Here is a 16,598-nt window from a genome sequence, read left to right on the forward strand (position 1 = left end):
GCGCTACCTGCCCAGCAGCGTGAGGAGCTGACACTGGTGAACACTGAGGAGGTAGCACTGGTGAGAGGAGCTCTACCTGCCCAGCAGAGTGAGGAGCGGACACTGGTGAACACTGAGGAGGTAGCACTGGTGAGAGGAGCCCTACCTGCCAAGCAGCGTAAGGGAGCTGGCACTGGTGAACACTGAGGAGGTAGCACTGGTGAGAGGAGCTCTACCTGCCCAGCAGTGTGAGGAGCTGGCACTGCTGAACATTGAGGATGTAGCACTGGTGAGAGGAGCTCTGCCTGCCCAGCAGCGTGAGGAGGTGGCACTGGTGAACACTGAGGGGATACCACTGGTGAGAAGCATGAGGAGCTCTACCTGCCCGGCATCATGAGGAGCTGACACCTGTGAACACTGAGGAGGTAGCACTGGTGAGAAGCATGAGGAGCTCTACCTTCCTGGCAGCGTGAGGAGCTGGCACTGGTGAACACTGAGGAGGTAGCACTGGTGAGCGCAGCTCTACCTGCCAGCAGCATGAGGAGCTGGCACTAGTGAACACTGAGAAGGTAGCACTGGTGAGAAATGCGAGTACCTCTACTTCGCTGGCAGGATGAGGAGCTGACACTGGTGAACACTGAGGAGGTAGCACTGGTGAGAGGAGCTCTACCTGCCCAGCAGTGTGAGGAGCTCACACTGATGAACACTGAGGAGGTAGCACTGGTGAGAGGAGCTCTACCTGCCCAGCAACGTGAGGAGCTGGCACTGGTGAACACTGAGGAGGTAGCACTGGTGAGAAGCATGAGGAGCTCTACCTGCCCAGCAGCGTGAGGAGCTGGCACTGGTGAGAGGAGCTCTGCCTGCCCTGCAGCGTGAGGAGCTGGCACTGGTGAAGACTGAGGAGGTAGCACTGGTGAGAGGAGCTCCGCCTGCCCAGCAGTGTGAGGAGCTGGCACTGGTGAACATTGAGGAGGTAGCACTGGTGAGAGGAGCTCTGCCTGCCCAGCAGCATGAGGAGCTGGCACTGGTGAACAGTGAGGATGTAGCACTGGTGAGAGGAGCTCCACCTGCCCAGCAGCGTGAGGAGCCGGCACTGGTGAACATTGAGGAGGTAGCACTGGTGAGAGGAGGTCTGCCTGCCAAGCAGTGTGAGGAGCTGACACTGGTGAACACTGAGGAGGTAGCACTGGTGATAAGAGTGAGGAGCTCTACCTACCCAGCAGTGTCAGGAGCAAGCACTAGTGAACACTGAGGACGTAGCCCTGGTGAGAGGAGCTCCACCTGCCCAGCATCGTGAGGAGCTGACACTGATGAATACTGACGAGGTAGCACTGGTAAGAGGAGCTCTACCTGCCGAGCAGCATGAGGAGCTGCCAATGGTGAACACTGAGGAGGTAGCACTGGTGACCGGAGCTCAACCTGCCATCAGCGTGAGGAGCTAACACCGGTGAACACTGAGGATGTAGCACTGGTGAGAGGAGCTCTACCTGCCCAGCAGCGTGAGGAGCTAGCACTGGTGAACACTGAGGAGGTAGCACTGGTATGAGGAGCTCAACCTCCCATCAGCATGAGGAGCTGGCACTGGCGAGAGGAGCTCCACCTGCCCGGTAGCACTGGTGTGAGGAGCTCCACCTGCCCGGCAGCGTGAGGAGCTGGCACTGGTGAACACTGAGGAGGTAGCACTGGTGTGAGGAGCTCCACCTGCCCAGCAGTGTGAGGAGCTGGCACTGGTGAACACTGAGGAGGTAGCACTGGTGAGAGGAGCTCTACCTGCCCAGCAGTGTGAGGGGCTAGCACTGGTGAACACTGAGGAGATAGCACTGGTGAGAGGAGCTCAACCTCCCATCAGCATGAGGAGCTGGCACTGGCGAGAGGAGCTCCACCTGCCCGGTAGCACTGGTGTGAGGAGCTCCACCTGCCCGGCAGCGTGAGGAGCTGGCACTGGTGAACACTGAGGAGGTAGAACTGGTGAGAGGAGCTCAACCTCCCATCAGCGTGAGGAGCTGGCACTGGTGAGAGGAGCTCCACCTGCCCAGTAGCACTGGTGAGAGGCGCTCCACCTGCCCAGCAGCGTGAGTACCTGGCACTGGTGAACACTGAAGAGGTAGCACTGGTAAAAGGAGCTCAACCTGCCCAGCAGCGTGAGGAGCTGGCACTGGTGAAAACTGAGGAGGTAGCACTGGTGGGCGTAGCTCTACCTGCCCAGCAGTGTGAGGAGCTGGCACTGCTGAGCATTGAGGAGGTAGCACTGGTGAGAGGAGTTCTACCTGCCCAGCAATGTGAGGAGCTGGCACTGGTGAACACTGAGGAGGTAGCACTGGTGAGAGGAGCTCTACCTGCCCAGCAGCGTGAGGAGCTGGCACTGGTGAACACTGAGGAGGTAGCACTGGTGAGAAGCGTGAGGACCTCTACCTGGCCAGCAGTGTGAGGGGCTGACACTGGCGAACACTGAGGAGGGAGCACTGGTGAGAAGCGTGAGGAGCTCTACCTGCCCAGCAGTGTGAGGAGCTGGCACTGGTGAACACTGAGCAGGTAGCACTGGTGAGAAGCGTGAGGAGCTCTACCTGCCCAGCAGCGTGAGGAGCTGGCACTCGTGAACATTGAGGAGGTAGCACTGGTGAGAGGAGCTCTACCTGCCCAGCAGTGTGAGGAGCTGACACTGGTGAACACTGAGGATGGTGAGAGAAGCTCTCCCTGGCTGGCAGTGTGAGGAGCTGGCACTGGTGAACATTGAGGAGGTGGCACTGGTGAGAGGAGCTCTACCTGCCCAGCAGCGGGAGGAGCTGGCACTGGTGAACACTGATGATGTAGCACTGGTGAGAGGTGCTCTGCCTGCCCAGCAGCATGAGGAGCAGGCACTGGTGAACACTGAGGAGGTAGCACTGGTGAGAAGCGTGAGGAGCTCTACCTGCCCAGCAGCGTGAGGAGCTGGCACTGGTGAACATTGAGGAGGTAGCACTGGTGAGAGGAGCTCTGCCTGCCCAGCAGCGTGAGGAGCTGGCACTGGTGAACACTGAGGAGGTAGCACTGGTGAGAGGAGCTCTACGTGCCCAGCAGCGTGAGGAGATGGCACTGGTGAACACTGAGGAGGCAGCACTGGTGAGAAGCCTGAGGAGCTCTACCTGCCCAGCAGCGTGAGGAGCTGACACTGGTGAACACTGAGGATGTAGAACTGGTGAGAGGAGCTCTACCTGCCCAGCAGCATGAGGATCTGGCACTGGTGAACACTGAGGAGGTAGCACTGGTGAGAAGCGTGAGGACCTCTACCTGGCCAGCAGTGTGAGGGGCTGACACTGGTGAACACTGAGGAGGGAGCACTGGTGAGAAGCGTGAGGAGCTCTACCTGCCCAGCAGTGTGAGGAGCTGGCACTGGCAAACATTGAGGATGTAGCACTGGTGAGAGGAGATCTACCTGCCCAGCAGTGTGAGGAGCTGGCACTAGTGAACACTGAGCAGGTAGCACTGGTGAGAAGCGTGAGGAGCTCTACCTGCCCAGCAGCGTGAGGAGCTGGCACTCGTGAACATTGAGGAGGTAGCACTGGTGAGAGGAGCTCTACCTGCCCAGCAGTGTGAGGAGCTGACACTGGTGAACACTGAGGATGGTGAGAGAAGCTCTCCCTGGCCGGCAGTGTGAGGAGCTGGCACTGGTGAACATTGAGGAGGTGGCACTGGTGAGAGGAGCTCTACCTGCCCAGCAGCGTGAGGAGCTGGCACTGGTGAACACTGATGATGTAGCACTGGTGAGAGGTGCTCTGCCTGCCCAGCAGCATGAGGAGCAGGCACTGGTGAACACTGAGGAGGTAGCACTGGTGAGAAGCGTGAGGAGCTCTACCTGCCCAGCAGCGTGAGGAGCTGGCACTGGTGAACATTGAGGAGGTAGCACTGGTGAGAGGAGCTCTGCCTGCCCAGCAGCGTGAGGAGCTGGCACTGGTGAACACTGAGGAGGTAGCACTGGTGAGAGGAGCTCTACGTGCCCAGCAGCGTGAGGAGATGGCACTGGTGAACACTGAGGAGGCAGCACTGGTGAGAAGCCTGAGGAGCTCTACCTGCCCAGCAGCGTGAGGAGCTGACACTGGTGAACACTGAGGATGTAGAACTGGTGAGAGGAGCTCTACCTGCCCAGCAGCATGAGGATCTGGCACTGGTGAACACTCAGGAGGTGGCACTGGTGAGAGGAGGTCTACCTGCCCAGCAGCGTGAGGAGCTGGCACTGGTGAGAGGAGCTCTACTTGCCCAGCAGCGTGAGGAGCTGGCACTGGTGAACATTGAGGATGTAGCACTGGTGAGAGGAGCCCTACCTGCCAAGCAGCGTAAGGGAGCTGGCACTGGTGAACACTGAGGAGGTAGCACTGGTGAGAGGAGCTCTGCCTGCCCAGCAGCGTGAGGAACTGGCACTGGTGAACACTGAGGAGGTAGCACTGGTGGGAAGTGTGAGGAGCTCTACCTGCCCAGCAGTGTGAGGAGCTGGCACTGGTGAACACTGAGGATGCAGCACTGGTGAGAAGCATGAGGAGCTCTACCTTCCTGGCAGCGTGAGGAGCTGGCACTGGTGAACACTGAGGAGGTGAGGAGGTTGCACTGATGAGCGCAGCTCTACCTGCCCAGCAGTGTGAGGAGCTAACATTTGTGAACACTGAGGATGTAGCACTGGTGAGAGGAGCTCTACCTGCCCAGCAGCGTGAGCTGCTGGCACTGGTGAAGACTGAGGAGGTAGCACTGGTGAGAGGAGCTCTGCCTGCCCAGCAGCGTGAGGAGATGACACTGGTGAACACTGAGGAGGTACCACTGGTGAGAAGCATGAGGAGCTCTACCTGCCCGGCAGCATGACAAGCTGACACTGGTGAACACTGAGGAGGTAGCACTGGTGAGAAGCATGAGGAGTTCTACCTTCCTGGCAGCGTGAGGAGCTGGCACTGGTGAACACTGAGGAGGTGAGGAGGTAGCACTGATGAGCGCAGCTCTACCTGCCCAGCAGCATGAGGAGCAGGCACTGGTGAACACTGAGGAGGTAGCACTGGTGAGAAGCGTGAGGAGCTCTACCTGCCCAGCAGCGTGAGGAGCTAGCACTGGTGAACATTGAGGAGGTAGCACTGGTGGGAGGAGCTCTGCCTGCCCAGCAGCGTGAGGAGCTGGCACTGGTGAACACTGAGGAGGTAGCACTGGTGAGAGGAGCTCTACGTGCCCAGCATCGTGAGGAGATGGCACTGGTGAACACTGAGGAGGTAGCACTGGTGAGAAGCCTGAGGAGCTCTACCTGCCCAGCAGCGTGAGGAGCTGACACTGGTGAACACTGAGGATGTAGCACTGGTGAGAGGAGCTCTACCTGCCCAGCAGCATGAGGATCTGGCACTGGTGAACACTCAGGAGGTAGCACTGGTTAGAGGAGGTCTACCTGCCCAGCAGCGTGAGGAGCTGGCACTGGTGAGAGGAGCTCTACTTGCCCAGCAGCGTGAGGAGCTGGCACTGGTGAACATTGAGGATGTAGCACTGGTGAGAGGAGCCCTACCTGCCAAGCAGCGTAAGGGAGCTGGCACTGGTGAACACTGAGGAGGTAGCACTGGTGAGAGGAGCTCTGCCTGCCCAGCAGCGTGAGGAACTGGCACTGGTGAACACTGAGGAGGTAGCACTGGTGGGAAGTGTGAGGAGCTCTACCTGCCCAGCAGTGTGAGGAGCTGGCACTGGTGAACACTGAGGATGCAGCACTGGTGAGAAGAGCTCTACCTGCCCAGCAGTGTGAGGAGCTAACATTTGTAAACACTGAGGATGTAGCACTGGTGAGAGGAGCTCTACCTGCCCAGCAGCGTGAGCTGCTGGCACTGGTGAAGACTGAGGAGGTAGCACTGGTGAGAGGAGCTCTACCTGCCCAGCAGCGTGAGGAGCTGGCACTGATGACCACTGAGGAGGTATCACTGGTGAGAAGTGTAAAGAGCTCTACGTGGTGGACACAGAAGTGAGCAGCGTGCAAAGTATTAATTGGATTTATAGACTCTGGCCCTAGTGAAAAGAGTGCACTATTAGGTGCACTATCATGCTATGCAGGAAGCTGCCTCTACAGTTTAACTGAGAGTATGACTGGTGAAATTGAGTTGTGCCCCCAGATTGCGAGTAAGGGCGCTTTAACTATTTTCTAACACAAATGTCAATAACGCTTTTAACACATGTACTGTTCAGCAATGAGCCCTCCTTCTTCTCAGCCCTCCTCCACCCGGCATCACCCCCCTCCTCCCTCTCAGCCCCTTCCACCTGCCATCATCATCCCCTCTCCGCCCCCCGCGCTGTCAGTGCTTTCAAAGAGCTCTGTGTCCTGGAAGAGGTCCAGGGTGGCCATGTACCAATTCCAATAGACTTCTTTCTGGGCGATCTGATTGGCTGTTGCAGGCTCCGCATTCCAGTGAATGGGCCAATTGTGTTCAGTACTGAAGCTGGCACTGATGCTCAGTGTGATGGGCTTGCACCAGGAGACAATGTGAGGAACCCGTAATGGTGAGCAGTGTAAGGGCCTGGCACAAGCAGACAATGTGAGGAACCCGCAATGATGAGCAGTGTAAGGAGCTGGCACCAGGAGACCATGTGGAGAATCCGCAATGATGAGCAGTGTAAGGGGCTGGCACCAGCAGACAATGTGAGGAACCCGCAATGGTGAGCAGTGTAAGGAGGTGGCACCAGGAGACAATGTGAGGAACCTGCAATGGTGAGCAGATTAAGGAGCTGGCATCAGGAGACAATGTGAGGAACCCGCAATGGTGAGCATTGTAAGGAGCTGGCACCAGGAGACCATGTGGAGAATCTGCAATGATGAGCAGTGTAAGGGGCTGGTACCAGGAGTCAATGTGAAGAACCCGCAGTGGTGAGCAGTGTAAGGAGCTGGCACCAGGAGACAATGTGAGGAACCCTCAATGGTGAGCAGTGTAAGGAACTGGCACCAGGAGACAATGTGAGGAACCCGCAACGGTGAGCAGTGTAAGGAGCTGGCACCAGGAGACAATGTGAAGAACCCGAAACGATGAGCAGTGTAAGGAGCTGGCACCAGGAGACCATGTGGAGAACCGACCATGATGAGCAGTGTAAGGAGCTGGCACCAGGAGACAATGTGAAGAACCTCCAACGGTGAGCAGTGTAAGGGGCTGACACCAGGAGACCACGTGGAGAACCCGCAATGGTGAGCAGTGTAAGGGGCTGACACTAGGAGACAATGTGAGGAACCCGCAATGGTGAGCAGTGTAAGGGGCTGGCACCAGGAGACCATGTGAGGAACCCGCAACGGTGAGCAGTGTAAGGAGCTGGCACCAGGAGACAATGTGAGGAACACGAAACGGTGAGCAGTGTAAGGAGCTGGCACCAGGAGACAATGTGAAGAACCCGCAACGATGAGTAGTGTAAGGGGCTGGCACCAGGAGACAATGTGAAGAACCCGAAACTATGAGCAGTGTAAGGAGCTGGCACCAGGACACCATGTGGAGAACCCACCATGATGAGCAGTGTAAGGAGCTGGCACCAGGAGACAATATGAAGAACCTGCAATGGTGAGCAGTGTAAAGAGCTGGCACCAGGAGACCATGTGGAGGACTCGCAATGGTGAGCATCGTAAGGAGGCAGGACCAGGACATAATGTGAGGAACCTGCAATGGTGAGCAGTGTAAGGAGCTGACACCTGGAATGATGGGTAGTGTGGGAAGCTGGCACTAGAGGCACTGTGAAGAAATGATAATAGTGAGCAGTGTAACGGGCTGACACCAGGAGACCATGTGGAGAACCCGCAATGATGAGAAGTGTAAGGAGATGGCACCAGGAGACAATGTGAAGAACCCGCAACGGTGAGCAGTGTAAGGGGCTGGCACCTGGAGACAATGTGGAGAACCCGCAATGATGAGCAGTGTAAGGGGCTGACACCAGGAGACCATGTGGAGAACCCGCAACAGTGAGCAGTGTTAGGGACTGACACCAGGACACCATGTGGAGAACCCACAGTGGTGAGCATCGTAAGAAGCCGGCACCAGGAGACTAAGGGGGTCATTCCGACCCTGGCGGTCATGGACCGCGGATGCACCGCCAACAGGCTGGCGGTGCATCCAGGCCAATTCTGACCGCGGCGGTAAAGCCGCGGTCAGAAAAGGGAAACCGGCGGTTTCCTGCCGGTTTTCCGCTGGCCTGCAGAATCCTCCATGGCGGCGCTGCAGGCAGCGCCGCCATGGGGATTCTGACCCCCTTACCGCCAGCCTGGTTCTGGCGGTTGTGACCGCCAGAACCTGGCTGGTGGTAACGGGTGTCGTGGGGCCCCTGGGGGCCCCTGCAGTGCCCATGCCACTGGCATGGGCACTGCAGGGGCCCCCTAACAGGGCCCCACAAAGATTTTCAGTGTCTGCTAAGCAGACACTGAAAATCGCGACGGGTGCCACTGCACCCGTCGCACGCCTTCAACTCCGCCAGCTCCATTCGGAGCCGGCTTCCTCGTTGAAGGCGCTTTCCCGCTGGGCTGGCAGGCGGCCTTCTGGCGGTCGCCCGCCAGCCCAGCGGGAAAGCCAGAATGGCCGCAGCGGTCATTTGACCGCGGTGCGGTCATTCGGCGGCTCCCGCCAGCCCTGCGGTTACCGCGGCCGGCGGGAGTCAGAATGACCCCCTAAGTGAGGAACCTACATTGGTGAGCAGTGTAAGGGGCTGGCACTTGGAATGATGGGTAGTGTGAGAAGCTGGCACTAGGGGCAGTGTGAATAAATGATAATAGTGAGCAGTGTAAGGAGCTGGCACCAGGAGACCATGTGAAGAACCCGCAACGGTGAGCAGTGTAAGGAGCTGACACCTGGAATAATGGGCAGTGTGAGAAGCTAGCACTAGGGTGTCGCGCCGCACCACGCGGCGCGAGTCGAGCATTCAGCTCGCGCCGCTCAGCGCGTCCTCAGGACGCGGCGCGCCCCGAGCCTTCTGTGCACCTCGCGAGGCCCCAGATTTTGCTTGGGGCCTCGCGCTGCTTTTCCTTGCGTCTCTGATACCCCCTGACCCCTCCTTACCTGTTCTTTTTTCTTCTTTTCTTCTTTGGGGCATTTTATTGTACTTTCTTTATGTCTTTGCCCTCTTCCCATGTTACCTTTTTCTTCCCATCATTCCTTGTTCCCTATTCTCTATGGTTCCTACTCTATTCTGTCCTATGTACTTTTCCCTATCTAAGATGGTGTCCTTTTACTTCCTGTTGGTCATTTCCTGTTTCTTGGTATTTAAGGGCTCTGTTTTCTTCCTTTCCTTGCGCTGCAACACTATCTGCTCTGATTGTGTCTTCGCTCCTGATTCTTTGCCTTCGGTTCTGAATCTTGTCAAATTTCGTGTTTACCTGCATTTTTGTTTCTTTTTGATTCCTGGTTCTTGTTCTTGTTTCAGGAATCTACTGTTTGGAGGTTTTTTCCCCTTTTAGGTTTTTTTTCCCTCTGGCGCTATTTCTAAAGGGCACGGTCTGTTCTTGGCGTTTCCATTGCCTACAGCACCGTGGCTACTAGAAAGAGTCGCCCCTTTCTGGGCCAAAGCCGAACCTTCAAGACCCACGCCACTCGATCTGCGGATTCCAGGCGTAAGCAGCACGTGAGTCGTGACAGATTGCAGCGCCAAACCATCCCGACATCTTCTGACACCATGGACGATACAGTGGCGGCTGCTGAAGATCCTGATCAATCTCTTCTGAATACAATTCAGCAACAAGCTCAGGAATTGCAACAACTACGCAATGAGAATGCTGTGTTACGACAAGCTTTGGCCTTCCGCAGTGGCGATGTTCCGACTATCTCCGCTTCTACTCCTCGTTTCTCTGGTGAACCAACTAAACTGCGTGAATTCCTTGATGCATTAACGGTGTACTTCGCCTTCCGACCTACCCAATTCTCCCATGACAGGACAAAGGTGGGATATCTTATCAGTGCATTATCCGGTCCTGCCTTGGCCTGGGCAACCCCGATGGTGTCATCCAACGATCCGGTATTGTCGGACTATTCTGCTTTCGTGACTCGCTTCAAACAAATGTTTAGTCGTCCAGGATTGGAGGCCTCAGCGGAAGAAGCCTTATGTGACATCCAGCAAGGCTCCCAAGATGTCCTTCAATATATTACACGTTTTCGTCAGCTAGCGGCAGAGACCACCTGGGTGGAGCGTACCCTGGTGACTTTGTTTCGCAGAGGACTTAAAGAAGAAATAAAAGATGAATTAGTACATTCCACCAGAGTTGAAGATCTTCGTGGCCTGATGGATCAAGCACTTTCCATCGAGTATCGTCTTCAAGAGCGACGAATGGAGAAGAAAAGGAGTAGAGGGTCTTCCCAGCCAAGCACTTCACGGGTGTATCTGCCTCGTTCTGAGGAATCTCGTCCTCCTGCTAGAGACATAGAGGGGGAACCCATGCAAGTGGATACTACTCGAGGGCCGCTCTCCGCTAGTGAGCGGGAAGACAGACGTAAGAAAGGATTGTGCCTATACTGTGGTTCTGCTGGTCACATGCTTCGTAGCTGCCCTGTACGTCCACCAAGACCCTCGGGAAACGCCACTTCCCGTCCTCTGTGAGAAGGGAGGGGACGGGATCATCGGCTATACCTTCCATCAGTTCATTTAATGACAATACGACATACTTGTTCATGTTACCTGTCATATTACAACTACCTGATGGCCGTCAAGAAAGGACTATGGCATTACTAGATTGTGGTGCTAGTGGTATTTACATGGATAAGACTTGGGCCACTAATCAACAGATTCCAACACAACCCAAAGACATTCCTGAACAAGTGCACACAGTGGATGGATCCTTGATATCCTCTGGTCCAGTCGATACTATGACCTTGATGTTAAATCTACAGTTTGGTAATCATCAAGAACACATCTCCTTTGATCTCATTTCATCTCCCAACCATACCATCATTCTCGGAATTCTGTGGTTTACAAGACATTGGCCCTCATTCTGACCCTGGCGGTTCTCTACCGCCAGGGCCAACGGGGGCGGGAGCACCGCCGACAGGCCGGCGGTGCCCCCTTGGGCATTCTGACCGCGACGCTTTGGCCGCGGTCAGAACGGGAAAACCGGCGGTCTCCCGCCGGTTTTCCACTGCCCGTAAGAATCCTCCAAGGCGGCGCAGCTCGCTGCGCCGCCGAGGGGATTCTGACAATCCCTACCGCCATCCTGTTCCTGGCGGCTCGCCCGCCAGGAACAGGATGGCGGTAGGGATTGTCGTGGGGCCCCTGGGGGCCCCTGCAGTGCCCATGCCAATGGCATGGGCACTGCAGGGGCCCCCGTAAGAGGGCCCCGCTAGTATTTCACTGTCTGCATAGCAGACAGTGAAATACGCGACGGGTGCAGTAGCACCCGTCGCACCTTCCCACTCCGCCGGCTCGATTACGAGCCGGCATCCTCGTGGGAAGGGAGTTTTTCCCTGGGCTGGCGGGCGGTCTTTTGGAGACCGCCCGCCAGCCCAGGGAAAAACTCATTATACCCTCCGCGGTCTTCTGACCGCGGAGCGGTATAATGGAGGGCGGAATCCTGGCGGGCGGCCAATCTGTATGTGAACTGGAAAACCCGGACTATTTCCTTGTCCTCACAGTTTTGCCATGAGAACTGTTTTGCTTCCGACAAATATTGGTCACCGAACAGATTAACACCTATTAAAAGTACTACGGAATATTCCATCAATACAGTCCAAGGAGTCCCTGAACACTATTAAGAGTTTCAAGATGTGTTCCAAAAACCATCCAGACCTGTATTACCTCCACATCGAGAGTACGATTGTGCTATTCCCTTGGAACCTGGAACCGTCGTTCCCTTTGGGAGGATGTATTCTCTCACAGAACCTGAAAAGGAAGTTCTAAAGGAGTATCTGGAGGAAAATGTACAGAGTGGTCTTATTGTTCCATCGTCTTCTCCGGCAGGGGCTCCTCTCTTTTTTGTTCCCAAGAAGACTAAAGATCTTCGTCCTTGCCTGGATTTTCGAGGCCTGAATAAGATAACTATAAAGGATCGTTATCCTTTGCCCCTCATCAAGGACATTCTAGAGGCAGTCAGAGGGGCTCAACGTTTTACCAAATTGGATCTTCGGGGAGCCTACCACCTCTTACGTATTAAGGAAGGAGACGAGTGGAAAACAGCATTCAGGACACCATTTGGTCATTTTGAGTACAAGGTCATGCCTTTTGGTCTTACGAATGCCCCCGCAATATTTCAAAGATTTATGGACTCAATATTTTCTGATCTCTTGAACCAGACAGTTGTAATCTACCTAGACGATATCCTTATTTATTCCAGACATCCCGAACTCCATTCTTCCCATGTGAAACAAGTCCTTCAAAGACTCCGGGCACATCAACTATCCTGTAAACCCGAAAAGTGTGAGTTCGATAAGACGGAAGTCAAATATCTGGGTTATCATTTAAGTCCCACCGGCATAGCTATGGACCAAGAAAAAGTACAAGCAATTCTCGATTGGCCTTCTCCTTCTTCTATTAAAGAAACACAATGTTTCCTAGGATTAGCAAATTTTTATCGGCAGTTCATTCTAGACTTTGCTAAACAGACCAGCCATATAACTCATACTTTAAAGAAGGAGAATTTAAAGAAGGGGTTTGTCTGGACTAAGGCGGCTGAAACAGCTTTTCAAGATTTAAAGAAGGCTTTCACTCAAGCCCCCATCTTAAGACATCCAGATACCAACAAACAGTTTATTGTAGTTACCGATGCTTCTGAAAGAGCTATTGGAGCTGTCTTACTCCAACAACAAGAAGATGATGGTCTTGAACATCCTGTTTTCTATTTGTCCCATATTCTCTCTACAGCAGAACAACATTACTCAGTACTAGAAAGGGAGTTATTAGCTCTGAAAACAGCCTGCCTAGAATGGAGACAGTTTCTGATGGGTTCCAAGGATCCCTTTGAGGTGAGAACAGACCACCGTAATCTACAATGTCTACGTAATTTTGTATGCCAGAATAGTCGCCAGGCCCGTTGGGCCTTTTTCTTCAGTCAGTATGATTTTTACATCACCTATATCCCTGGATCCCAAAACATTCTGGCTGATGCTCTGTCTCGCCGTTATCCAGATTGTACTCCTTCCCCATCTCAGTATCTACTGGAACCTAGTAAGATCATTGGAGTTGCTCAATCTTTTCTGGAGGAGGTACAACTGGAATACTCCAGCCTGTCTAACAGCGAAGTAGAGAAACTAAGAACCTTTTTATGCAAGAAGGAAGGATACTATTATCATCAGAATCTGTTATTCCTCCCTACTAACAGAGTTCGAGACAAGGCATTACAGATGTGCCATGATTCGCCAGTTGCTGGTCATAGAGGCATCAAGGCCACACAAGAACTTCTCTCGCGATCTTTCTGGTGGCCTACCTGGAAGTCAGATGCTGAAAGATACGTTCAGGCTTGTCCCATATGTGCTCAAGTCAAGATTCCCCGTACCAGACCTGCAGGATTACTACAGCCTTTGCCTGTTCCACCAGCTCCATGGCATACTATTTCTACTGACTTCATGTGTTCACTTCCACCATCAGCTGGAAACCAGGTTATCATGGTCACTGTTGATTCCTTTACTAAAATGGCTCACTTCACTGCCCTAAAAAAGTTACCTACATCCCAAGAATTGAGCCAGATATTTATCGACCATATTTTCCGTCTCCATGGACTTCCACATACCATTGTATCTGACAGAGGACCTCAGTATATTTCCTGGTTTTGGAACTATTTTTGCAAGACACTAAATATCAATATAGCACTATCATCCGGTTTCCATCCTCAAACCAATGGACAGACCGAGCGTCTGAACCAAGGATTAGAGCAATACCTTCGCTGTTTTTTTAATTCTACCCAAAGCAACTGGAACACTTATCTCCCTATTGCTGAATTTTCCTACAACAATACTGTCCATAGTGCCTCCAAGGTCACTCCTTTTTTCTGTTCCAATGGCTATCATCCTACCTCTTTTCCTACTTCTCCTCAATCTACCTCTCCTCTGCCTGCGATTACATCTTTTTCCAAACGTCTTCTGCAAATCCATAGGCTAATTAGATCTAATTTATTGAACACCAAGAGATATATGAAGAAGATCGCAGATAAGAAACGAGGACCCACTCCAAATTATCACCCTCAAGATAAAGTCTGGCTTTCCTCCAAATTCTTGCCCTCACGCCTTTCTCTTAATAAGTTCACACCTCGCTATTACGGGCCTTTCCGTATTCTTCAGTTGATCAATCCTGTCACTGTCCGTCTTCGCTTGCCTCATACTTGGAAGATTCATCCGGTCTTTCATGTGTCCCAGCTCAAACCTTATGTACCTGACCCTTTCTCTCGTCAGTTTCCTTGTCCTCCTCCTGTGTTGGTGAATGATGTACCTGAATATGAGGTTCAGGAAATTTGTGACTCTCGCCTTTTTCACAGACGTCTTCAGTATTTGATTCACTGGAAGGGATATCCTCTTAGTGAATGCTCTTGGGAAGATGCTTCTTCTGTTCACGCACCTCTTCTGATTTCTCGTTTTCATCGTTTTTTCCCTTCAAACCTGGACCTTCAGGGGGGGACCTACTGTCGCGCCGCACCACGTGGCGCAAGCCGAGCATTCAGCTTGCGCTGCTCAGCGCGTCCTCAGGACGCGGCGCGCCCCGAGCCTTCTGTGCACCTCGGGAGGCCCCAGATTTTGCTTGGGGCCTCGCGCTGCTTTTCCTTGCGTCTCTGGTACCCCCTGACCCCTTCTTACCTGTTCTTTTTTCTTCTTTTCTTCTTTTCTTCTTTTCTTCTTTTCTTCTTTGGGGCATTTTATTGTACTTTCTTTATGTCTTTTCCCCCTTCCCATGTTACCTTTTTCTTCCCATCATTCCTTGTTCCCTATTCTCTATGGTTCCTACTCTATTCTGTCCTATGTACTTTTCCCTATCTAAGATGGTGTCCTTTTACTTCCTGTTGGTCATTTCCTGTTTCTTGGTATTTAAGGGCTCTGTTTTCTTCCTTTCCTTGCGCTGCAACACTATCTGCTCTGATTGTGTCTTCGCTCCTGATTCTTTGCCTTCGGTTCTGAATCTTGTCAAATTTCGTGTTTACCTGCATTTTTGTTTCTTTTTGATTCCTGGTTCTTGTTCTTGTTTCAGGAATCTACTGTTTGGAGGTTTTTTCCCCTTTTAGGTTTTTTTTCCCTCTGGCGCTATTTCTAAAGGGCACGGTCTGTTCTTGGCGTTTCCATTGCCTACAGCACCGTGGCTACTAGAAAGAGTCGCCCCTTTCTGGGCCAAAGCCGAACCTTCAAGACCCACGCCACTCGATCTGCGGATTCCAGGCGTAAGCAGCACGTGAGTCGTGACATAGGGGCACAGTGAAGAAATTATAATAGTGAGCAGTGTAAGGGGCTGACACCAGGAGACAATGTGGAGAACCCGCAATGATGAGCAGTGTAAGGAGCTGGCAAAAGGAGACAATGTGAGGAACCCACAATGATGAGCAGTGTAAGGGGCTCACACCAGGAGACCATTTGGAGAACCCGCAACAGTGAGCAGTGTAAGGAGCTGGCACCATAAGACAATGTGAAGAACCCGCAACGGTGAGCAGTGTAAGGAGCTGCCACCAGGAGACAATGTGAGGAACCCGAAACGGTGAGCAGTGTAAGGGGCTGACACTAGGAGACCATGTGGAGAACCCGCAATGGTGAGCATCGTAAGGAGCCGGCCCCTGGACACAATGTGAGGAACCTGCAATGGTGAGCAGTTTAAGGGGCTGGCACCTGGAATGATGGGTAGTGTGAGAAGCTGGCAAGAGGGGCAGTGTGAATAAATGATAATAGTGAGCAGTGTAAGGAGCTGGCACCAGGAGACAATGTGAAGAACCCGCAACCGTGAGCAGTGTAAGGAGCTGCCACCAGGAGACAATGTGAGGAACCCGAAACGGTGAGCAGTGTAAGGAGCTGGCACCAGGAGACAATGTGAAGAACTCACAATGGTGAGCAGTGTAAGGGGCTGACACCAGGAGACCATGTGGAGAACCCACAATGGTGAGCATCGTAAGAAGCCGGCACCAGGAGACAATGTGAGGAACCTGCAATGGTGAGCAGTGTAAGGGGCTGGCACCTGGAATGATGGGTAGTGTGAGAAGCTGGCACTAGGGGCAGTGTGAATAAATGATAATAGTGAGCAGTGTAAGGGGCTGACACCAGGAGACCATGTGGAGAACCCGCAATGGTGAGCATCGTAAGGAGCCGGCACCTGGAGACAATGTGAGGAACCCGCAATGGTGAGCAGTGTAAGGGGCTGACACCAGGAGACAATGTGAGGAACCGGCAATGGTGAGCAGTGTAAGGGGCTGGCACCAGGAGACAATTTGAGGAACCCGCAACGGTGAATAGTGTAAGGGGCTGGCACCAGGAGACAATGTGAAGAACCCGCAACGATGAGCAGTGTAAGGGGCTGGCACTAGGAGACAATGTGAAGAACCCGAAACGATGAGCAGTGTAAGGAGCTGACACCTGAAATGATGGGTAGTGTGAGAAGCTGGCAGTACGGGCACTGTGAAAAAATAATAACAGTGAGCAGCGTAAGGGGCTGAAATCAGGAGACCATATGGAGAACCTACAATGATGAGCAGTGTAAGGAGCTGGCACCAGGAGACAATGTGAAGAACC

The sequence above is a fragment of the Pleurodeles waltl genome, chromosome 10, assembly GCF_031143425.1.
Source record: "Pleurodeles waltl isolate 20211129_DDA chromosome 10, aPleWal1.hap1.20221129, whole genome shotgun sequence".
Classification (NCBI taxonomy): domain Eukaryota; kingdom Metazoa; phylum Chordata; class Amphibia; order Caudata; family Salamandridae; genus Pleurodeles; species Pleurodeles waltl.